Source organism: Eulemur rufifrons, chromosome 8 (assembly GCF_041146395.1).
Source record: "Eulemur rufifrons isolate Redbay chromosome 8, OSU_ERuf_1, whole genome shotgun sequence".
Classification (NCBI taxonomy): Eukaryota; Metazoa; Chordata; class Mammalia; order Primates; family Lemuridae; genus Eulemur; species Eulemur rufifrons.
The window spans coordinates 4,243,268-4,266,891 of NC_090990.1; the positions used below are offsets into that span (position 1 = coordinate 4,243,268).

Genomic DNA, 23,624 nt, shown 5'->3' on the forward strand with positions numbered 1-23,624 from the left:
AAAAATGCATCTGTTGGCGTAAACACCGCGTGCGCGCGCACACACACACAGGACGTGCATGCACCCAGACCTTAAGCCTTGTAATCAGGGCCCCGGGGAAGTGAGAGCATCAGAGAGATGACGTGTGGGCCACCGCTTCCCACAACCAGAAAGTGAAATCTGGTGGGAGGGAAGGAAAAGACACGTGTGGGGGGTCCTTGTTGCCTGTCCAGGGCGGCCAGCACCCGCGTTGCTGAGATGGCACGTGTGTGAGCAGCCCGGCTCTCCCGCGCCGTGGGTTGAGCCACCCCCTTGTACCTGCCCACAGCCTCCTCTGTGGCTCCAGCCACCTGTCCCTTCAGACGGGCACTCCCAGGACAGACTCCTCTCCTGCCGCGGCTTGTCACCTTATTCGTCATGCAGAGACTAAGGAATGGTTTCTCAGCGTTGAGCTACAAAGCAAGCGTCTGAGGAGGTGTTGGAGTTCTGGAATGTTTGTTCGTCTCCTGCCACGTGAACACCAGGCTCCTTCCTGGAGCTCAGCCGCGTGTCCCCTGCGTGTCTGCACCCGCTTCCCTCCTGCAGGCAGGAGACGGGGTCCCTGAGCCGCGCGGTTCTCCTCCAGAGGAGGAGCCCAGTCTTCGTTGATATAAATAACACTTAAAGCTCTTAAAAAAACACCCAGGACACCACACTCTTCAGGGATTTAATCTAATTATGGTGTGAAATGAGTCAATGAGCATAGATTTTACAGGTGAAGAAAATGAGTCCTAACACTCAGTGGCAAAGTCTGCTGCCGGGGCCTCCCTCCGCCAGGAAGTTCCCCTGCTTGTCTGAGCTGTGGCCCCTACAGGCTCCGGTCTCCAGGGCGCCTCGCCGAAGTCGGGCTAAAATCCTGCAACAGAAATAGGGTGAATAAGCACCATAAACAGTGAATACAAATTTTGCCAACATGTTTGGGGTTAGCAGCCAATCTTCAAATGGGTGAGAGAGAGAGACAGAGAGAGAGAAGAAAACAGAGAGAGAGAAAGGGAAAGAAGGAGAGAGACTTTCTGGCGCCCGTCCTAAGCATTTCACCCGCAAACTGGTTTAGGCCAGTGAGACAGGATGTTCTGCAGAGCAAGGATCATGTGACCACACAGTGTGAACAAACAGATGGTGTATCATTAACAAACTGCAAGGCTGCATTTCCTAGTCTCTCCAGGGTGTCGAGGACCCAGCAATTTAATTAAAAACATTTTAAAAAGAGACAAAGGCCAAAGTGTCATCCTATTCAAACTCAGCCTCACCAAGAATGTGAAGGGGCTGCTCCTTCAATGACAGGTCCACATGTCGGCCCCTCGGGGAGGGGGGACCCATTTGTGGGTCATCCCACAATCAGCCGTCTGGTCAGCGTGCATGGACATAGACACGCGGCAGAGCAGGGGCAGCTCCGGGACAGAGACTGCCCAAGGACAGTGTCCGACACATCGCAGGTGCCCTGTAATGCTGGTGAACGTTGGTGCTGTCCTGAAGCTGGAGCTTTGCAGCAAGGAATTGACTTGACGAGATGTATGTTTTTAGAGACTCCTTTGGCAGCCATGGGGAGGCCTAGAAACTGGCTGGAGGCTGTAGTGCACGATGGTCGTGCCTGTGAATGGTCACTGCACTCCACCTGGCAGCCAGACCCCCTGTCTCTTTAAGATGTGTGTGTGTGTGTGTGTGTGTGTGTGTGTATGTATATCTATCTATCTATCTATATATATGAATAGGAGGAGAGAGAGAGAGAGTTTTATCTCAAATGCATGACAGTTTATTACTTAATGTTGTTTTTTTTTTGAACCCTATAGAAATGGGCATCACGTTTACCTAATTTTCTGGGACATTTTCCCCCACTTAGCATTTGGTGGATTAATCTGTGTCATTACATGTAACTCATGCTTTAATGTAGCTCTTATAGGCAGTCATCTTGCTAAATTATCTTACTATTTCAAATAATATATGTTTTTATATGTAACATAATTTATATTACATTATATAATATTTTAAATATAATATGTTCTTTGGAGTTTTATGTATAGAAAATCATATCATCTGCAGAGGATGACTGTCTTGCTTCTTCCTTTCTAGTCCTTATGCTTTGAATTTACTTTTCTTATTGCATTGTATAGAATGCCAGCACATTTCTGGGGAAAAGCAGCGACAGTGGTAGTCTTCTCTTACTCCTAATCTTAAAGGGAAAACTTTGGACATTTTTACATTTATACTATTTGTTTATGTGTATTCTCTTTATCAGATGATGACATTTTCTTCTAGTCTACTAGAGATTTTTTGGTTTGGATTTTTTTTTTTTTTTAGTTGAAATGAGTGGAAATTTTAGAAATGTTTTCTCTGCATGCACTGGGAATGTCAAGTGGCTTTTCTCACTCGGTCTGTTGCAATGGGGAAGGACTTGCCCGGGGGAAGCTAAATCTGAGGTTAAGGGCGCAGTCCTGCAGACGACCAGGTCTGCCCAAGACTTCTGACACCAGTTCAGGGGTCCCCAGGGCCGCCCTCAATCCAGTTGGCTTTATATCCTGACGTCTGAACTCCCTCAGGTTCACTGGAATGACTCACAGAACACAGGAAAGTATAACACTATACTCACCATTACAGTTTTATTAGAGCAAAAGGATACAAGCACAACCAACCAACAAAAGAGACTCGAAGGGCAGAACCTGGGCTGGGAGGGGTCTCAAACACAAAGCTTCTGTGTCCCCAGGGATGCAGCACCGTCCCCGCACCAGCGTGTGGCAAGGTGCACAGCACTGCCCACCCAGGAAGCTCACCTAAACTCTGGTGTCCAGAATCTTATCTTGTTATATGGGCAAGATTGATTGAGCTAAATATTGCTCACATGGTTGACTTCGATCTCCAGCAGTGCACACGCACTTCCTCTCCTCACCCAGATCTGGCCTCTAGTCACATGGTCGATCTTTCCGGCATGGCCAGCCTTGCTCTGAACCATTCATTAGCATAAATATATGGTGTGGTCCAAAGAGAACACTGAGTCATCTCATTAGCATAAACTATCAGGTGTGGTTAAAAAAAAAAAAAAGCCCACTGTGAATAACAAAGATATGCTTATTACTTAGGAAATTTCAAGGGTTTAAAGGTTACCTCTCGTGTGAGGAGTCAAAGACCAGACCTCTCTTTGGGTAAAGTGAATTCTTCATTACACCACGACATACATAGATTTTATGATGTCAGTCTATCCTTGCATTCCTGGAATAATGTAACTTTATCTTTTTCAAACATGGCTAGACCCATTTTGTGATTTTAAAAAGGATTTTACATCTCTATGTTTATGAATGAGATTGGCTTATAGTTTTCCTTTCTCTTACTGACTTTGCCTGATTTTTTAATTACAATTATACTGAGCTCGTAGGATGAGTTGGAGAGTGTGTGCTCTTTCTTTGTGTGTCCTGGAAGAACTTTTGTCAGATTGGAATATCAGTCTCATGAAAGTTCTGAGGAACTCATCTATAATATTATCTGAGCCTGTGTCTCGTTGTGGCAAGACTTGTAACACTATTTCAATTTCTTTAATAATTTAGGACTATTCAAATTTTCTAGTTCTTCTTGAGTCAGAATTAATAAATTATATTTTTCTAGAAATTTGTCTACTTCATCTAATCTTCAAATATATCAGCCTAAAACTGTTTATTATATTCTCTTATCTTTTTAATCCCTGCTACAGTTGTAAATACCTTCTGCTGGGTTTGTAGTTCAATACTTGTGCCTTTTCTTTTCTCTTGATCAGTAGTAGCAGAGGTAGATCTAGTTTATTTGCCTTTTCAAGGGGCAGCATTTGGCTTGTTGATTCTGTCTGCTGTAGGGTGGTGTTCTCCCTACCTACCCATGTCTGCTCTTCTTACTACCCTCTCCTTTCTCTTTCTTTGGATTTTTGTTTTTCCCTCATAACTTTTTTAGTTGAAGTCAGTTTATTAATCTTCAGCTTTATTCTTTGCAAATATATGTATTTAAAACTATCCATTCCCCTCCAAGTGCAGCTTTCATTATAATATGCTAGTTCTTTATGATATTTTAAAAACTATTGTTCCGAGCATTAGAAAGTGTTCATTATTTAAGCAATGAGTTGCTTAGAATTCTGTTTTTAAATTCCAAAGAGTGAAAACTTCTCAACTGATCTTTTTGCTATGGACCTCTACTTGATCACATGTTGTTCAAAGAACGCGATGGGTTCACACTGATTTTTTTGAAATTTGTTGAGATGACTTGGTGACCTAATGTCTGATTCGTTTTGTAACTGTTCCATGTGCGCTTAAGGAAAGTGGGTTCGCTCTTCCAGGGTTCTGCATGCATCCATTATGTCAAGGTGGTTAACCAAATTGTTCAGATATACTTAGGGATGATTTTTGCTGTTTGATCTACCAGTTACTGAGAGACAAATGTTGGTGGGTTTGTCAATTTCTATTAATTTTGGATTAATATGGTGTGAGGCATTTTTATTAGGTGGATATGCATTTAGAATGCTTATGTCTTCCTGGCAAATTGAAAATTTTTATCACTGTATAGTAACCTTTTCTGTCTTAGTGTCTTCTTGTATGTGTGTGTGTGTGTGTGTGTGTGTGTGATATTGATGTAGTTATGCCTGTTCTCTTGGCTAATATTCTTTTGTCATCTTTCCCCATACTTTTGCTCTCAACTTTCCCATGTCTTTTTGCTTTAGTTGTCTCCCAAATAGCGTTTTTCTCAGCGTGATAATGTTGGCCTTTTAATTTATGGATTTAACCCGTTTGTATTTGAGTGGACGGTGAATATTGTGATATGTAAGTTTCCACCGTCCTAATGAAGGGCCCTGAAGTGTGAGTAGCAAGATCCCGTCTCTGCCAGAAAGCAAAGCGCGAGATCTGGCAACCCAGGCATGTGGATGGCCTTTGCCCCTTCCTCAGTAGGTCTCTATTGACAGTCTCACATCTCGAGAGAATGTTAATTTATGGTTAGGCATACGGATGAAACCAAATCTTTGGGAAATTGATAAATCCACATAATTTCTCAAAGATTTTCTCGGGAAACTCCAAGAGGCAGCACAGTGGGGAGAAAGCGTGGGCTTTAGTGACATCTCTGCCCTGCCACTTTCTAGCTGTATTTTTGGGGTAAATTCCTTAATCTCTCTAACTCTGTTTCTTTATCTTGAGCTTGAGAATAATCTTGCCTTCCTCCTGGAGATTGTTACCACCTAAATGCAAGTGCCTAGCACACAGCAGGTGCTCAATGTATGCTCATGCCTGATCTTCTGCTCCTTTTTCTTTCCAGGGCCATGGCCTCCGCAATGTCAAGAGCATTTCGTAAATATGACAGGTAGGATGTGGCATCGTGATTATTACTTGCATTCTAGCCTTTGTGTCTTGCCTTAGGTGATTCATTGCAACCAAAAGAAAGATTTGCGTTGCTCTGGCTGACAAAAACCTGGAAAAACAACAAATGCTTATTTTCATCAGCCTGTCCTATGTTGGTTTGATGTCAGTCTACACCGGCATCGATTTCAGGTGACAGCGAGTGTGGGAGCTTTCTGAAGCTTTTTGTTTGCCTATTTGTCTTACGGTAGGTAGAGGTGACTTAGGTAATACGATGACATTCTCAGGAATTCGCAGAGATCAAAACACAAAACACAGATGTGGAATAATGATCAGTGCCAGAAAGAATAAGAAGTTCCTGCTGTGTGAGAGTAGAAAAGCCTGGGAAAGAGGAAATATGCAATGTCTGCGTCTTGTATAGATGAAGTGCTTAGAAGTCTCCTCTTTTCTGGGCTTTTTTTGACCAGTCAGATGCTGATAAAATGGGGTCTTGCCCCTTGTCCTTCATTTTCATCATCATCAAGTATTTGGAGTGTCTACAGGTGTAGTGGTAAATGGTTGTACTGTGACCGGTCATTTGGCCAGAAGGTATTTGAGTGTCACTCTGTGCTCAGCATTGTGTTGTGTTCACGCTCTCAGCAGTTTGGGACCCAGTGTGGAGTCTCAGAATGAAAGATAAGATAGAGGAGGTGTGAGAAATCACATGCAGCCTGGAAAACCAGGCCAGGAATTTGAGTCTTTTTAATGCATATTATGGTTTACCTAAATCAGAAACATGGGATAATTCGGAAAGGTTTATTAGAGAGGCTGAGGTGCCCAGAACTTCACTCCAGAGACAACTGTCACCGTCTGGCTGTGTGATCTTAGAAAAACTGCTTCACTTCTCTGTGCCTCAATTTCCTTCACCCTGAATAGGGGGTATACAGTGTCTTCCTCATAGAGTAGTTGTAAGGATTAAGTGAGTCGGAACATAGAAAGTGCTTCCCACAGCCTAGAGCTTGCCAGCCAGCACACAGGGTGACAGAGGTATGGGTCCCAGGCACCTGGCTATGAGCACCCCATATCCTTACCCCGGTGCACTGTCTACCTTAAGACACTGCATTTTCTACGAGGGCCATGATACGAAAAAGCTTGGAGGGCGCTGTGTAGCCCGAGTCTCCGGGCCTGAGAGTGTGGCTGTCCCAGCAGGTGAACGCCTTGGTACAGTGAGACGAGGCCACAGTTAAGAGTTTGAATTTGGTCTGTTGACCTCAGAGGTTTTTGAGCTTTTATTTGATCTGTTGGCAGCATAAGTATTTGACACTCATGAGCACAGCTAAGACCAAAAGCTACTGAAGTGATTTGTACTTCTTCTAGTACCATGAGTTGAAATACAATTTGAATTAAAAGTTTGAAAAACTTAGTTTGCACAAACATTCATACTAGGGGCTAAATTCCTACTCCCTTTGCCCCTCTCTCAGAAACATTAAAAGCTGCCACACTTTGCGCAGTGTGATTTTGTGGAACGGCTGACTGTGCAGCCAGCGACTGCCGGGGCGTGGACCGCACGTGCTCGGGTAAGTGGGAAGGCAGAATACTGCACCCTGTGGCAGGCGGGTGCACACGGCACGCCTCACGCTAATCTCGCCACCTTTATGCATGTTCGACAACTTCCATAATTTAACGTTTTTAAGAATTTGCTAGAATAATTAAAAGACTCTTATATAGGATAAAGAATGATATAGAATTATGATGAACTCTGTTATTTATATTCTTACGAAATTTTCTAAATAATCCAGAAGGTCTGTGTGCTCCAGTAATTTGTTTCCTGTAGGCTGACTGCTTTCCTTTCTGTCATTTGGAGACTGGAGTTCCTTAAAAGCAGTAAGTCATAAGTTAAGGTTCACTGATGCCAAATTAATAATAATACTAATAACAGCAGCATCAGTGAATACTTACACGCTTGTACTTACTATAAGACGGGTATAATTTAAAGCACTTGGTAAATATTATCACATAGAATTCTGGCCATAATCCAGTGACGTAGGTGTTTTATTACCCCATTTTATGTATGAGGACACTGAGGCACAAGGTCACACAGAAAGTAAGTGGCAGAACCAGGATTCAAACCAAGGCCCTCCGGCACCATAGTCCACGCTCGTTGGCTATATATGGTTGCTTAACCAAAGCTAAGCTTTGTCCCTCATATTTGGCTAAAATTTGCTGTTTGGCTTTGGCTTTGGGAAGGGAACCAAGTGCCCGCCTCAACCCCACGTCTGGCTGCTTTGAACTTGTGTGTGTGCGATTGCAAAGGCTGTCACCATCACTGATCAGCTTAGTGTCAGGATTATAAACAAGAATATAATTAGGACATTGTGTTAACATAGGTATATTTCCTTTCAAAGTATATGTAGGTATCTTAATGCTCCTTGGAGAAAATATATTCTATGTGCGCTTATCATAAAGTTCTGTCATTCAGCTGAAGAACAAACAAAACCTTTAAGAATTATATTGAATTTACAGTTAAACTGTGCTGGCTTTGGGAGCACATATACTAATTTATAGTTAAATCCATTTAGGTTATCAATCTTTCAAGTAAAAGCCCTATGTGGGAAGTCCTCATGTCTTGCAGGCCAAATTAAAAGCAGAACATCAAAATTTCACAAAGAGAAAAAGTCTCAAACTCATGTATAATATACTAATGACAAACTGTCTTCTATGTAGACATCGTGAAGAATATAAAGTGTGAGGAAATGAAGACAGTGTTCGAGAAGAGTGAGAAATATTAAAACTGTTTTGCTCTTCCATCACCAACTGAAAGTAAACATGCATCTAATGTTGTAGCTGGGCCTACAGGATTGAGACAGGAGTCGGCAACTCTGAGAAAGTGGTGTTTTCCACACTGTGATGTTAAACCTTTAAAGTATGATGACAGAACTTTAAAAGTTCTGATGCTTAAATATTTAAAATAAAATTTCATGTCATTTATTATATCCCAGAAGTTTATTGTATGAGAAATATTTATCTTAAGTCAAATATTGGCTTTAATAGTTGGACATTTAACATTTGGCCAAAGGGAGGGCTTGGAGCCTCTGTAAATTGATGAACCCAGAGATACATAGCGAGTTCAGATTGTTTCTCAGGCACTGAGCTTGGCACTGGGAACGAATGGCAAGCGGACGGTACCCCTCGTCAGAGCCAGAGGGGACTCCCACCCCAGGAGTTGGCATCCACAGGCCTTGGGATCAGGCATACCAAAATATCAAAGGCCTGAAAAATTATATTGGCTACTTAATAAAGAAAAAAAAAAGCTACCCAAAAAGTCAAACAACTTGACTCTCCAGGCAAGATGGCGGGGCCAAGGCTGGACTAACCCTGGACATCTTTCTTGACGGGATCTCGCCACCTTGGATGTTACCAAACTGACTCCACTTTTACACAAAGTTATCAGCAGACAAGCCCTCATTAATATAGAACCAATTGGTTATGGTCATGGAAAATCCACAGTTGTAAAAGCTATTCCTGGAGTTCACGCTGTCAGGTTCAAAACGAGCTGAAAGGAAACATTGCAATCAAGCTTGGATAGGCGAATGCCAACGTTCATAAAGGTGGTGACTCAAGTTGTCCTTGGCCAAAGTGTTATAGATCCTGTGGAAGGAGCACACCTGATACACTTCCTACAGACATTCCAGGCACCAAAGGGAACTGCAAACCAGTCAGACGTGTTCCCTTTGTTGACTGTCTTGGCCGCGACGCTTTGTGGCCACTGTGTGAAACAGGGCAGCATTGATGGATGCGGCTCTGCTGTTGACAGCTGGGAAGGAGTCGTGTCCTCAACCTCGGACTTCTGAACACCTGGCTGCCATAGACAGGAGGCCGAAACGTACTTTGATTCTACAAAATAAAACCGATTTGGTAAAAGAAAGTCAGGCTAAAGAACAGTATGAATAGATCCTCGCATCTGTACAAGGTACGGTAGCAGAAGGAGCTCCTCTTATTTCAATTTCTGCTCAGCTGAAATATTTAAGTTGTCTGTGAGCATATAGAAAAAAAAATTCTAGTGCCTCCAAGATACTACTTTGGAACCCCAGTTTATTGTGATTAGGTCTTTTGACATCAACAAACCTGCCGTGGGGTTGATGACTTTCAGAGGGGTATCGCCAATGGTGGTATTTTCAAAGGGGTATTAAAGGTAGGCCAGGACCTGGAAGTCAGATCTGGCATTGTTCCAAAAACTCATGTGTGACCCGATCCTTTCCAAAATTATATCACTTCCTGCAGAACATGGTGGGCTTCAGTATGTGCTCCAGGGGGTCTTACTGGAGTTGCAACAAAAATAGACCCAACATTCTGCTGAGCTGATAGAATGGTGGGGCAGGTGCTTAGTCCGGCTGGCGCTTTACCTGAGAGCCTCACAGACTGGAAATTTCCTATTTCCTACGTAGATGGCATCCAGGTGTAAATACAGAAGGAGACAAAAAGGCAGAAAAGGAATAAATCTAAGAATGAAGTGCTCATGTTGAATGTAAGATCTCTACCTGCAGGAGAAAGAGTTAGTACAGTCAAGGCTGGGCTGGGCACAGTGGCTCACACCTGTAATCCTAGCACTTTGGGAGGCTGATTAGGAGGATTTCTTGAGGCCAGGAGTTCAAAACTACCCTGGGCAACATAGGGAGACTCCATCTCTACAAAAAATAAAAAAATTAGCCAGGTGTGTTGGCACGTGCTTGTAGTCCCAGCCACTCAGGAGGCTGAGGCAGGAGGATCACTTGAGCCCAGGAGTTCGAGGCTGCTGTGAGTTGTGATCGTGCCACTGCATTCCAGCCTGGGCAACAGAGTAGGACCCTGTCTCTTAAAAAAAAAAAAAAAAAATTACAGTCAAGACTGATTTGGGTAAAATAGCTCTCACTAATCCTGTGTGCACAGAAGTAGAAGAAAATATTGCTTTTAGCCGAAGAGTTGAGAAACACTGGCATTTAATTGGTTGGTGTCAGGAGAAGAGGAGTGACCATCAAGCCAACAGCAGATGATGACTGAAGAATCCCAGTTAAATATGGCATTGGGATGAAGTCAGAATTTCCCTTAGGAACTTAGGGATATATTTGCAAAGCAACATTGGGGAAGAAATTTCACAGCTCATTACCTTAATAGAAGCTGTCAGGTATTCTCATTTTCTGTGACAAAAATTTAAACTCTATACTTTAGTAGTAAGGTCTACCATAAATGTAAAAATTGGTATATTGATGGACTTAATCTACATTTTAGCAGAAATTGATCATTGCTAAACATTTTCAAATGTGTACGTCAATGCAGGTTTGAAGAGAAACTGCCTGCTTCCCCCGGCCTTTGCTGTAGCACACACACCACTGCACCTGTTTGAAATAAAGTTTTTCTTCTTACTAAAAAAACCTGAAAAATAAAATTCATGTTTAAACGTCTATGACATACATGTAACATTATGTCAACATTTTTAGTTTATAACTCATAATTCATAAAAATCTCATCACGTTGGGAAGCTCTCCGTAGGTGACAAACTTTCCTCTTGCACAAATTCCCAAGCTTGCATGGAGACTGGTGAGAAAGCCAAAGCCAATCATAACCGAGTTGTTTGGAGCTGAATAATTTTGAAAGCAAAATTATAAAAGAAGTTTCATATATTTCCATGGGAAAAAAATACAGTACATGTAGAGCTTAGGTGCATTTTTATATGTTTGCTACGATGTGGGGTGGGGCCCACGCCTATAAGAGTCCTTGGACTCAAGGGTTTTAAAAACAGCCCTGGAACAGATAAGGGGTTTGTTTTATTTCCCTGATTATATAACTGTATAATCTTTTCATACTTCAGAAGATACTAGAAGGCACACAAATGGAAATTTAAGGTAATCCCACACTTAAAGAGACTACCACTATTAACATTTTGATTAAAACTACTTTCCAGGGCTTTTTCTATGTCTCAATACACATACATAGATTTTTTTTAACAGCTTTATTGACAATGCCAAACAACTTGTCCATTTAAAGTATGCGAATCAATGGCTTTTCGTATGTTCATAGAGTTATGCAACCATCACCGCACTCAATTTTAGAATATTTTTATCCCTCCAAAAAGAAATCTCTTACCCATTAGCAGTCACTTCCTATTATATTCCCTCTCCTTCTCCTCGCCCTAGGCAACCACTAATCTACTTTCTGTTTCTATGGACTTGCCTGTTTTGGACATTACATGTAAATGGAATTGGACAATATGTGGTCTTTTGTTTCTGGCTGCTTTCACTAAGCACAGTGTTTTCAAAATTTGTCCATGTCATCGCATGTATGTGTGCTTCATTTCTTCTTATGGCCAAATAATGTTTCATCATGTGGCTACATTGTGTTTTATTTATCCACTCATCAGTTGGCGGCCATTTGGGTTGTTTCCACTTTGGGGCTGTTGCACGTGATGCTTCTGTGACGTCTGTGCACAAGTTTTCATGTGGATGTATGTTTTCAGTTCTCTTGGGTTTATACCTAGGAATGGGATTGCTGGGTCTTATGGTGACTCTACAATTAACATTTCAAGACCTGCAGACTGTTTTCCAAAGCCATGGCACCATTTTACATTCCCACCAGCAAGGTATGAGAATTTCAATTTTTCCACGTCCTCACCAACCCTTATTATTTTTCGTCATAGCCATCCTAGTGGGTACTAAGTGGTGGCACATAGATTTTTTTAAGAAGGAAGAGAAGGAGAAAAGATGAGATCATTCAATATGCATTGTTTTGTTCATTATTTTTTCACATAAGATTTTATGGTAGATATCACTCCATGCCAACAAATATAAATTTTGCACCATAATTTTAAATGCCTGCATGATCTATTGAAAAGAAATCCAGTCGGGTGTGGTGGTGCACGCCTGCAGTCCCAGCTACTGGGGAGGCTGAGGCAGGAGGATCGCTTGAGCCCAGGCATTCTGGCTGTTGTCTGCTATGACGATCGGATGTCCACACTAAGTTCAGTATCAATATGGTGACCTCCCAGGAGCAGGGGACCACCAAGTGGCCTAAGGAGGGGTGAAGTGGCCAGGTTGGAAACAGAGCAAGTCAAAACTCCCTTGCTGATCAGTAATGGATCCCTGTGAAGAGCCCCTGCACTCCAGGCTGGACAACATAGGGAGACTCTGTCTCTTAAAAAATAAATTAATTAATTAAAGTAAAGAAAGGAAGTCCAATGATGTATGTGAGTGACCCCTACTGTCGGACACTGCACGTGCTTTCAGTTTTTGCTATTACATACAGCACAGCAGTGGCCAACCGTATACTTCTGGGTGTATCTTTGACTATTTGTGTCTTTATTTCTGCTGTATGTTAAAATGCAGAACTTGCAAAGATTATTGATAGATATTACCAAATATGTTTCCAGAAAGATTCCCACCAATGTGTTTCTCCCCCTATATCTTTGTCCATAATGGTTCTTATATTAAAATTTTCTAAATGTAACAATCTAAAAAAATCTTTTTAATTCAAACGTCTTTGGTTACTTAATGTGACGAAACATCATTTTGTAGCTTATCAGCCATTGAAAAGAATTACCTAGTCACTGTCTTTGTCTATTTTTCTATTGAAGAACTCATCTTTTCTTGTTGATTTGTAAGACCTATTTATATAGTTTAACCTGTGATTTATATGTTTGCAGAAAATGTTTTTCATCGGTCTTTTAACTCTGATATGGTATTTTGGCATTCAGAAGCATAAATACTTATGTATTCAAGTGTCAGGATTTTTTAAATTATGGTTTCTTGATCTGCTATAGAAAGTTCTTCCTCATCTCTACATTATGACAATATTTACTTATGTTTTTGTCAAATACTCTAATATATTTGTTAAATATTAACTCTTTAATCCATTTAAAATTTATTTTTATATAAGATGTGAGGTAGGGATTAGCTATTTTCTTTTTCTTTTTTCCAAATTATGAGTCAGTCATCCTTAAACTATTTGTTAAATAATCTTTCTAAGATGATTCATCATGTATCTTTTGTCCTATACTCAGTTCCCATGTGTATTGGATATGTTTCTGAACTTACTATTCTCTGTTACTGTTATTTTAGTTAGTGTAGCTTAGTAATTGATTTTATAACTTTGGCAAATTCTCCCTCAACACTACTTTTCTCCCTCAAATTTTAGCTGTTCTTCATACATTTCTTCCAAACACAATTTTGCAATAACTTGGTCAATTTCTTTCTTTCTTTTTTTTTTTTTTTTGTCTTTTTTCTTTTTTTTTCCTTTCTTCTTCCTCTTTTTTTTTTTTTTTTTGAGAAAAAGTCTCTCTCTATCACCCCAGATGGAGTACAGTGGCATCATCATAGCTCACAGCAACCTCAAACTCCTGGGCTCAAGCAATCCTCCTGTCTCAGCTCCTCAAGTAGCTGGGACTACAGGCATGCCCCACCACACCTAGTTAATTTTTCTATTTTTTATTGCTCAGGGTGGTCTGGAACTCCTGGCCTCAAGTGATTCTCCCTCCGTGGCCTCCCAAAGTGCTAAGATTATAGCTGTGAGCCACCACGCTTGGCTTACTTAGTCAATTTCCAAAAACAAAAGAAAACAAAACAAAATTCTAATGAGATTGAATTGTGTTACATTTATAGATTAATTTGGGGAAGAATCGATAGCTGTATTATTCCAGTTTCCTGCAGAAAATAGGCAGCTCATTCAAACTGGGTAATTTCAGCTGAATTTATTTTCAAAGTTCTGGGGCAGGGTGGGGTGGAGGGTGGCTGCAGCCCATCCACCCCGGAAGGGACCCGGGCATCCTGAGTGAGAGAGTAGCTGTGTGGAGAGGACACCTGGCAGGCGCTGGCCTGATCACTCCGCTCCTGGCCTGTTCCCTGCTGGGCCACCTGCTGGTCAAACCCAACCTGCAACCAGAGGGCCTGAGCTCTCGGGTGGGTGGGCAAGGATGGAGAGTGAACGAAGGGGAAGATGCCTGTGACCAGCAGAGCAGGGTGTTAGGTCATTTGAACATAATGTATGTAAAATTGAAGTGAGGAAGTTTAAAAGAAAAAAAGGACGTATACATTGTGAGAGAGATTTATTCCCAGGGACCCCTGCCCCCAGTTTTATTAAATCCTCAATTAGCTTCGGGCTGGGGGCCCTTCCTGGGTGCTCTGAGAGCCCTTTTTTCTCTGCAGTCATGTCTGTCTTCTCTACTTACGGGTGCCAGATTTAGCAAATGAAAATACAAGACACCGAGTTACATAAGAATTTCAGATAAACTATGCCGAGAGTTTTAGTATAAGTGTGTGCCAGGCAATATTTTTTCTGGCCACTCTAGCTCTCCTACACTGTGCTCACGAGAGCAAGGACCATGTCCCTATTCCTAGTCCAGAATCCAGCACTATTGTGCCCTCAACTGAACAGAATCACTAACCAACTTTGAGAGCCCCTAGGGTGGCTCACTGACCATTTATTTAGACCCCATCAAAAGCTGGAAAACCAGATCTGTGGCTCGTGCCTGTGGTCCCAGCACTCGGCAGGCTGAGGCTGGAGGATCACTTGTACCCAGGAGTCTGAGTCCAGCATGGGTAACACAGTGAGACCTCATCTCAAAAAAATTTTTAAAGATAAAAACATAAATGAAAGAAAAGTCATTTTGGGAGTTGGGCAAGGTGGCTCATGTCTGTAATCCTAACACTCTGGGAGGGCAAGGGGGGAGGATTGCTTAAGCCCAGGAGTTTGAGGTTGCAGAGCAGCCTGATCAAGAGCAAGACCCTGTCTCTACTAAAAATAGAAAAATTAGCCGTGCGTGGTGGCGTACACCTGTAGTCCCAGCTACTCGAGAGGCTGAGGCAGGAGGATCACTTGAGCCCAGGAGTTGGAGGTTGCACTGAGCTATGATAGCCTGAGCAACTGAGTGAGACCCTGTCTCAAAAAAAAAAAAAAAAAAAGAAAGAAAAGAAAAAGAAAAGTCATTTTTTTAAAAAGCTGGAGAGGGAGGAGCATTTTAAATGTAGTTTACTGTTGCGTTTTAATTTTTCTTTGGCAGACCAGACAAACCATGGGAGAAGGAGAGGAGATGCAAGGACAGGAGCAATTGCTCCAGGAAACCTGAAACCGCCTGGGACCCACCCTGTTTCCAGGCAGCCACAGTGGACCCTGTCTGCGATCTGCCATGTCCCTACCTGACTCCCTGGTGGGGACCTTCTCCTCGAGTGACCTACACCTCGCACAGCTTCGATTCCGGGGGTCTCTAGAACTGGGTGGAGGTTTAGAGCAGCCTAGAATTGTCCCAGTTCCGTTTGCTGGGTGCTTCAGAGAAAGTCAGGAGGAGGAGGGAGGCAAATTCGTGGATTTAACTCCAGAGGTGGCCTTGCACCTGTGTCCATACAGACCGTATCGTGGATGTTTGAGCTTCCATGGAAGCCCACGTGGGAGAAGTCTGGATCCGAGAATTTTCGAGATTTTTTTCCCTCTTATGTGATTATTGGGTCCTGTGAAGGGTGTAACACGAGGCTCCTTAAGTCAGGTGCTTGGATTATAGTGTCTGATGAGCCTAAAATCACAGTTTGAACAGCCCTCTATGGCCAAGACACTTTTCCCTTGTCTGGAGGCATGAATAGCCGATAGAGGCCCTGATTTCAGAAGAGACCAGGGAAGAACTCGTGAATTAGTAAGAAAAATGCACTGCACCTGGACAAACACTTGGAGCGGATGGCCCGTGGAAGGGTCGGCACGCTGTGTTCCTATAGAAAGGCTAAAACGTCCTTTGGGGGATCACGATGAACCGTGTACCCAGGTCCCCTGAGCACGGGACGAGAGGAAACTGGTTAAAACCGCAACAGGAAGTTTGCATTAGAGTTAAGAAAAAGTCCACTCACAGCAAGTGGTCCTTGATCATGTTATTGCAGTTCTGGGAGGATATAAATGTTTTAGGGCCACCCCCCAGTGAGCGGTATGGGGACTCCAGCATGCACGGCTTGTGTGGGCTCGCATAGCGCTTTGAAGTGCAAAACTTCAAATGGATCCACTAGGTAGATCAAAACCTCTACGACACCTGTGTAGGAATCCGCGTCTCAGAAGAAAACTTAAACAATGACAGGTACCTGAGTGTTTGCCTAAGCAAACGTGGCCTGGTGGCCTCGGCGTCCTGCCCGTGTTTGGTGTCTCGTCTCCAAAAGGCTCCTTTGGCATTTGCCAGGCATTACATCATCCTCTCCCTCTGAGCTCCACAACGAAGTCTCAGGAGAGGGAATTAAGGAGGTGGGACTGGGGGTTGTGAGGCGTTCGGCTACGATGACCTTGCTCCAGAAGATGACATAGGGAGGCTTAGTCACCCAGCCCTTCCTTGTTTGGACAGTGACTCGGCCGTGAGAGCTGTTTTTGAAGCAACTGGAAATAGAATCAATTGCTGTTTGCTCTGATATAAAAAAATGCGCGTCTTGGGCTGGGAAACACAGAACAAACACCACGGCACAGCCAACCACAGGCGAGTGTGTTTTAACCCAGGCTCAGGCTGGGAACATCTACAGAAAGATGTGCATTCTGAAAGCGGTGTCGTAGGGTTTAGAACCCTTTCTTTGAGAAGCGTTAAAAATGCAGAGCTGCCCAGAACCTGCCTCCCCTCCCTCTGTATCTGTTTCCGGAGAGCCCCGGGGGCACACCCGGGAGGAACCCTAAACAGCCCTGGGGGCCCATCTTGTCCTTTTATTGTCACTTAATGTCTGGGTAAGGTGAGCATGGGAATTCAGGTGTAACTGAATGACTCAGAAATAAGGAAAAAACATGAATTGATTAGGTACCAGTTAAACTCCGGGTGCTGTGTATCCAACCTTGGGCCAGGCACCAAGGAGGACACAAAAGGGACCAAAATAGGGTTAGTGGCCGCTTCCAGGGACTTTTGATAAAGCTGGGAAGACCAATGCTTGTGAACAAAATCAGAGACAAGAGAGCAGTGAATCAGAGCATGCTCCCGAGTCACAGGATGGCGGCACGTCACGGGACACTCAGGCCGTGACAGTCAGTGAGCGGAAGGAGAGCGGTCGGAGTCACATTGCCCCAGCAGAAATCCCTGGATTAGAAAAGGAGAGGAAAAGAGGAAGTCACAGGAATAAAGGAAAAGACACAGCCACCAATGGGACACGCAGAGAACGAAAGGACAGGGAAGAGTTGCGAAACCTCTCAAGTTTCTAGAGGTTTCTGGGAGCCTGGAGGAAGGGTGAGGGTGTGGGCAAGATAGGGTTGGCGGGGAAGGAAGAGGAAAGGCACGTTTGGGTCACCGCATCACAGTTAACAGGAGGGTATGGAGGATGTGCCCACTGCTGAGTAATTCTAGATTCAGGATTGGGTGCGAGCCCAGGTGCAGGTGAGGGGCAGGAGTCGCCATCGCCGGAGTAGATGAGTGCACCTCAGTGCGAGTTCTAGAAGGACCCAGACGTTCCTCCTCCCCCCTTTCCTTCCTTCCTTCTTTTCCTCCTCCCCTCCCCTCCCCGCTACCCCTTCCCCTTCTCTCTCTCCTATTTCTTTCTTTCAAATTAGTGTCCCCTGTATTTTTTAAAAATTCTTTTGTCTCTCCCTTTCTCACTTCCTCCCACCCATGGTCAATCACTCCTACATATTTGATGGGTTTTTATACGATCTTGCAATTTGTGTGCTGCTGTTCAAGTGCAGATATTTTGGGTAACTTTTTCTTTTGATATAATTTCAAATTTACTGAGAAGTTGCAAGAGTAGTACAAGGAAGGCCGGGCGCGGTGGCTCATGCCTGTAATCCTAGCACTCTGGGAGGAGGCCGAGGTGGGAGGATCGCTTGAGGTCAGGAGTTTGAGACCAGCCTGAGCAAGAGTGAGATACTGTCTCTGCTAAAAATAGAAAAATTAGCCAGGCATGGTGATGTGGGCCTGTAGTCCCAGCTGCTCGGGAGGCTGAGGCAAGAGAATCACTGGAGCCCAGGAGTCTGAGGTTGCCGTGAGCTACGATGACGCCACTGCACTCCAGCCCAGGCGACAGAGGGAGACCCTGTCTCAAAAAAAAAAAGGATAGTACGAGGAAGGCCCATCTACTCTGTACCCAGATTCACTCGTTGTTTACGCTTGGCCCTGTTTGCTGTATCCTTGTCCTTCTCTCTAACTCGTACGCTCACCTGTGCACACACACAAACACACACATACACATAGACATGTTAGTAGCTTTTTTCCTGCATCCTTTGAGAGTAAGTGGGAGGCATCTTGGCCCTAAATACTTCAGTGTGCAGTTACTAAGAACTAAGAGACTCTCGTACACAACCACAGCACAATGATCAAAATCAGGACATTTGACATAAACAGAATGCTGTTACCCAGCCCACAGTCCACATTTGCATTTCGTCAGCCATCCCAGTATTGTCCCTTCAAGCTTTTCTCCTGGGCCTGGGCCTCAACCCAGGATGACAGAGGGTTTAGTCACACACTCCTCACCCGAAGCCCTTCCGCCCACACCTTGTACCACTGGCCTTCGCACCTCCCGGGCCTGAGTGTGACCGTCACCTGCTCACCCCAGGTGACCTGAGCCTTCCTCCCAGCACTTTGTTCTGAAATGTCAAGGCAGGTGCCAGGCCCCACCTCGTCCACAGCCGGGGCTGTTGTGCTTCTCCACTAAAAGTGATCTCCGGGGACAGGAGGTGTGTCCTCATCGCCGCAGGGGCTGGGAGTCTGGGCCGGGGACCCTCACGAGCTGTGTGACCTCAGGCAACTTAGGTCATTTGTTCAGCTGTGAAGCAGAGATGGTGACTGTGCCCTCCCTGGAGTTTTCTGGACAGAAAACAGATCTGTTGCAAGAATCAAATGAGTCCATATATGCAAAGCACTCAGGACCGTGCCAGGCACAAAGTGCTCAGCAAACGAGCAGCCCCTCTCCCCTCCCCCTCCTCCCCTTCCTCCTCCTCCTTCATCTTCATCATCACCATCACCTAGCATAGCACCTGGCACGTAGTGGGTATTTAACAACAACATTTGTTGGGTGACTGAGTTTAGGCCAAGGAGTGTCTGGTAACACCTTGGGCACAGGGAGAAGAGTGAAGAACTCTGATGGGGCCCTGAGAGCTGGCCCGACCATCTTGTCAACCCTGTCACTCTGCATGTCATGAGCACGGAGGAGACAGCCAGGAAATAGGGGATTTGTGGACACCGACAGGGGAAGAAGGAATCTTCAACCTGAGGAGGTGGTGGCGCTTTAACTTGGTTTCATGTGTGTAAAGATGTTGGCGTGCAGGCCACGTAACAGGGTCGCTGCTGTGTGTGTGCGTGTGTGTGCGTGTGCGCGGGCACGCCGTGTCCCTGGGGGAGAGGGGAGACCGGGTTTGGTCCACGGGTGGTCAGGGGCAGGTTCTTCGCCACCACCATGAACCGAGCACTCGCTCTGCCTGTGGCCTGGTGTCACGCGCTTTGCATTATTATTTCTGTCCCTACCATAGGATGTCCCCTGTGCAGAAGAGGAACCTGCGGCTGGGAAAGATTAAGTCTGCACAGGTGACACTGAAATGAAACAAAAGGCAGGTGGGGGCCCCTGGCACTGGCAGCAGGAGAGACGTGGAGCAGCAGCCGCTTGTCGAGGCGGACAGAGTAGGGCTCAGAGCCACGCTGGGCTCAGCCTCCCTGTCCTCTATGCGTGGGGGACAGAGGTAGCAGAGACCAAGTGAAAGACCTCCTGCGGTAGGAGCTGGGGATTTTGCTGGGGAGAAAGTGAGAGGTGAATAAAACCTGAGCCTGTGATGGCGGGAAGCCGCCGGTGACCTGGGAGCAGGGATGGAGAAGGCGGCTGGGGAAGGACCAGGACGAGCTTGGTGAACGTGCAGCTGGGACAGGGTCTGGGTGGAGAGAGGGCTCTGGGTGCCGGGGACGGCCTCCCACACAGTGAGTCAGTGTCCCTTGTTGGTTCAGGAGGGAGTTCATGCGCTCGGTAAACAGGAGCGGTTACGACCCAGGGCGGGAGGTTCAAGGCCAGAACCCTGGACGTGTCCACGTGCAGGGAGGAGAGAGAAGGGCGGCAGTGAGGGACCAGGGGGCAAGTGGCCAGCGGGGCAGGAGGGTGAACCAGATCCTGCTGTGCCCCAGAGGCCTTGGGATGCCGGCCCAGGGAGGGGGTCCCCAGAGTCACCCAGGGGGTCCCGGGGGACAGGCCAGGCCACCCTGGTGGGGCAGGATGTGGGTAACTCCAGTCGTTTCGGTTGTCCGATGTCAAGGGATGAAGGATGTGGCGTGGGCACTAACATTAAAGCACAGAAACACAAAATGTGTCTGAGTCAAAAGCGATGTTTTCTTTCTGAGCTGTAAAAAGCCCAGACCAATCTGCCCTGCTGGTCAGGTTCCAGGCTTGGTTACAGGGGTAGGGGGTGAGGGGTCCGGCTGGACCCCGGGGTGGCTGACGTCATGGGGTCCCCTTGATGCTGTGGAACCGACCTGCCTAGAAGTTATGTCGTGTAATCCCGGTTGTCACTGGGCCCCAAAGATGGAATAAGGACACGGACTTCTGGGCATCTTGACCGTCTCCACTAACTTGAAGGAAACGTGGTCACTAGGTGAGGATTAAGGAGAAGCCCTGACCAGGGTCTGGGGCGTTCGTTTTCTCATTTGCTGTGGTTCTGCCCTGGCCAGGCACCCGCAAGGCGCAGAGTGGTCCCTTTGCCGCCCCTCCCCCTTCCTGCTTCCCCGGGGGCTGAGTTTGTAAGATCTGAGCTGCTTATGCATACCCCAGGGCATTTACTTTAGGCTGCTGGGGGGAGAGGAGTTGGATTGTCCCCTGGTGAGGGAGGGGGCTCACCCTAGGTGACAGGGGCAGGCGCACTGGGAGTGCACCGAGGGCCCTGCCGCACACAGCACCCTGTGGGCAGGGGCAGGGGCTGCAGATTCCCCCGAGCGCTTGATCGTGGAAGGGGCATCTAGGCTTTCTGGGAACAAGTCCCTGGAGAGCTCAGGGGAGGCTCTCAGACCCACAGGGCCCACGACCACACCAGAGCTCAGAGAAGCCAGGGATGCAGAGGCCGCTACCCTGCACCAGAGACGAGGCCCCTTCCTCTGCCCCAGACTCTGGGACGAGCAGTTGGAGGGACAAAGGCACCCTCATAGGAACTGGAACTGCTGTCCGCCTTGCCCTGCAGGAGTTCAAAGCCAGGTTACCCTTGATTTAGAAACATAAAATGACAGTCCTCGCATCCCCAGAGTGCCATGGAACGCATTTCGCTCCTGCCTGGCCCTAAGCAGCTGACACAGCCGCCCTAAGTTTTAATTGACTTATCCTTGAAATGTTCGGAGAGCTGTTAAGCCATCGAGTCTATCTAAAAAAAGATGTGTGCGTTCCTCTTACATCACAGAACACGCGCCGGCGCCACAGCCATGCCAGAGAGGCAGGAAAGGGACGCACGGCCATGATTTTACACCTGACGCAAGAGAGGCTCTGCAAACAGGAGGTGGGCGCACCCCCGGGTGCACAGAGATTACAGGCTGGACGGCACGTAGAGAGGGAGGTGAGGTCATAACCCCGCAGCCCCTGTGACTGTCACCTGTGCACACATGGAGTGACTGGGCTCATGGGAGCAAGCTGTGGTCTGAGAAGAATGCAGACAGCAGTGGTTCTGTGCATTTCTACAGGAAGCAGAGAAGAAGAACATTTGCCATTTTTCAAGTTTAACGGAAAGGGCTTTGACTTTAGTTTGTGCTCTGCTCCGGGCTGAGCTGCCAGAATGGCCGCTGCAGGGGAGGCTGTAATTCCTCAACCCGATTCTGTCATTATTATTTACATTCTACGTCTTCTCTTTCAAGACTATTTTTCTGACATTTGCCTTCTGGCAGGGCTGGGGCCAGTGAGTGGGAGGCGGATTTTGGCGGAACACGAGGAAGAATTCTCTTAGTCAGAGCAGTCCAAAAATGGAAAGACCTGACTCAGAAGGCAGCGTGTCCCCAGCCTGCATGAGGTCCTTGCGAGGTCCCTTCGGGGCAGCTCTGCCCGGTGCTATGAGAGATGTGTGCGGGGATTAAGGATCAGGATCCATTTTTGAGCACCTACTGTGTGCCAGGCGCTGTTTTAGGTACTTTTATGTGAACTAACTCATTTCATCTTCCAACCCTATGAGATGGGAGCTATTATGGCCTTTTATTACCTCCGTTTTACAGATGAGGAAACTGAGGCACGGAGAAGTTTAGGAACCTGCCCAAGTCGACTGGGCTGGTCACGTGAGGCGAAGCCTGACCTCCCTGCCTGCGCCTCTGCGTCCTGCAAAGCAGATCTGCTCAGCAGGTGTTGGGGTGACGTGGCCGGGCCAGTGACCAGCTGCTCTGCACTAAAAGGAGTTTAAAAGGCATTGACTCAGCACAAAGCACTGGGTTAGAGGTCAGGAGGACTGCTGGGTTCCGGAGCCCAGGCAACATCAATCAGTAACAGAGGCTGGGCTCGAATTCTCAGAACGGCAGCCCGGGGACACCTGGCACATTTCCTGCCACAAGCACAGGACGGTGGGTGGGTGGAATGGGGGCGTCCGTGGCTCTGGGCTCAGCACCCAGTTATCCCTGCCCGCCCTGCACCCCGGGGCGACCAGCCAGCCGTTTGCCTTTGCCTGGCTCCTTCAAGAGAGAACTTGGGCTCATCCTCCAGCTTAGGAATCTGTCCCAGACTTTTCCCTGAGGCCAAGCCCTTGCCTTGGTCATCTGCCCAGACCACGACTTCTCCGATACTGCCTTAGCGGGGAGGGGCACTCGAGCCCTGGCATCTGGGCTTGAAGCCTGGGTCTACCCCCGCTGGAGAAGTTGCTCACATTCCCCCTCTGCACGTTCCTTGGTTGTGGATGGGAACAAGATGACACTCTCATAAGACTGTGCTGATGGTGACAATGTGGGAAATGGTGGCACATGTGGCCAGACCCTACTGACCGGGGTTGACTTCCTACTGTTGCCTACCTTTGCCAAAGCCTGAGGGTCCCATCCTGAACTCGGCCCATACTGACCCCCAGCCAGCTGGTGCCTTCTACAAAAAGACACAGTCCAACAAAGTGTCCTGAGATGCTCTCGCGTCCTAGCCTTCCCTGCAGTGGAAACAGGGCACAGGGGCTGTAGCTCGGTGGCACTAAGCCGCTCCTTAGAACCAGGGTCTGAGTCAGTAAACTCGGCTACCACTTGGCTCCAGGACCTGCTCTGTCTGTAAAATGAGAAACAACTAAAATATCCCTAAAACTCCTCCTAGCTATAAAATGTTCTGAATCACGATCAAGGAAAGGAGGAAAACGTGTATGCAATAAAATAAGAGCTTGCTGTGGTGGGCTGAGGAGGACAGAAGGACTTGGCTTCCCAATTCAGCCGCACCCTGTAGAAAGTTCTGGCTCTGGCAC

At 46.3% G+C, this 23,624-nt stretch overlaps 1 long non-coding RNA gene and 1 pseudogene across 2 annotated transcripts; both read left to right on the forward strand.

The window, feature by feature from the left end:
• The first annotated feature begins 1,257 nt into the window (after positions 1–1,257).
• LOC138390424 (uncharacterized) lies at positions 1,258–20,600 on the forward strand. 2 transcript variants are annotated; one of them, XR_011234540.1, is made up of 5 exons: positions 1,258–1,530; positions 5,278–5,322; positions 6,779–6,874; positions 11,809–11,910; positions 15,322–20,600. It is a non-coding gene; the product is annotated as an uncharacterized lncRNA (long non-coding RNA). The 2 variants fall into 2 exon arrangements; XR_011234539.1 differs by lacking the exon at positions 5,278–5,322 and adding an exon at positions 5,379–5,510.
• On the forward strand, positions 8,466–10,480 carry LOC138390920 (eukaryotic translation initiation factor 2 subunit 3, X-linked pseudogene; annotated as a pseudogene).
• Positions 20,601–23,624: the final 3,024 nt, after the last annotated feature.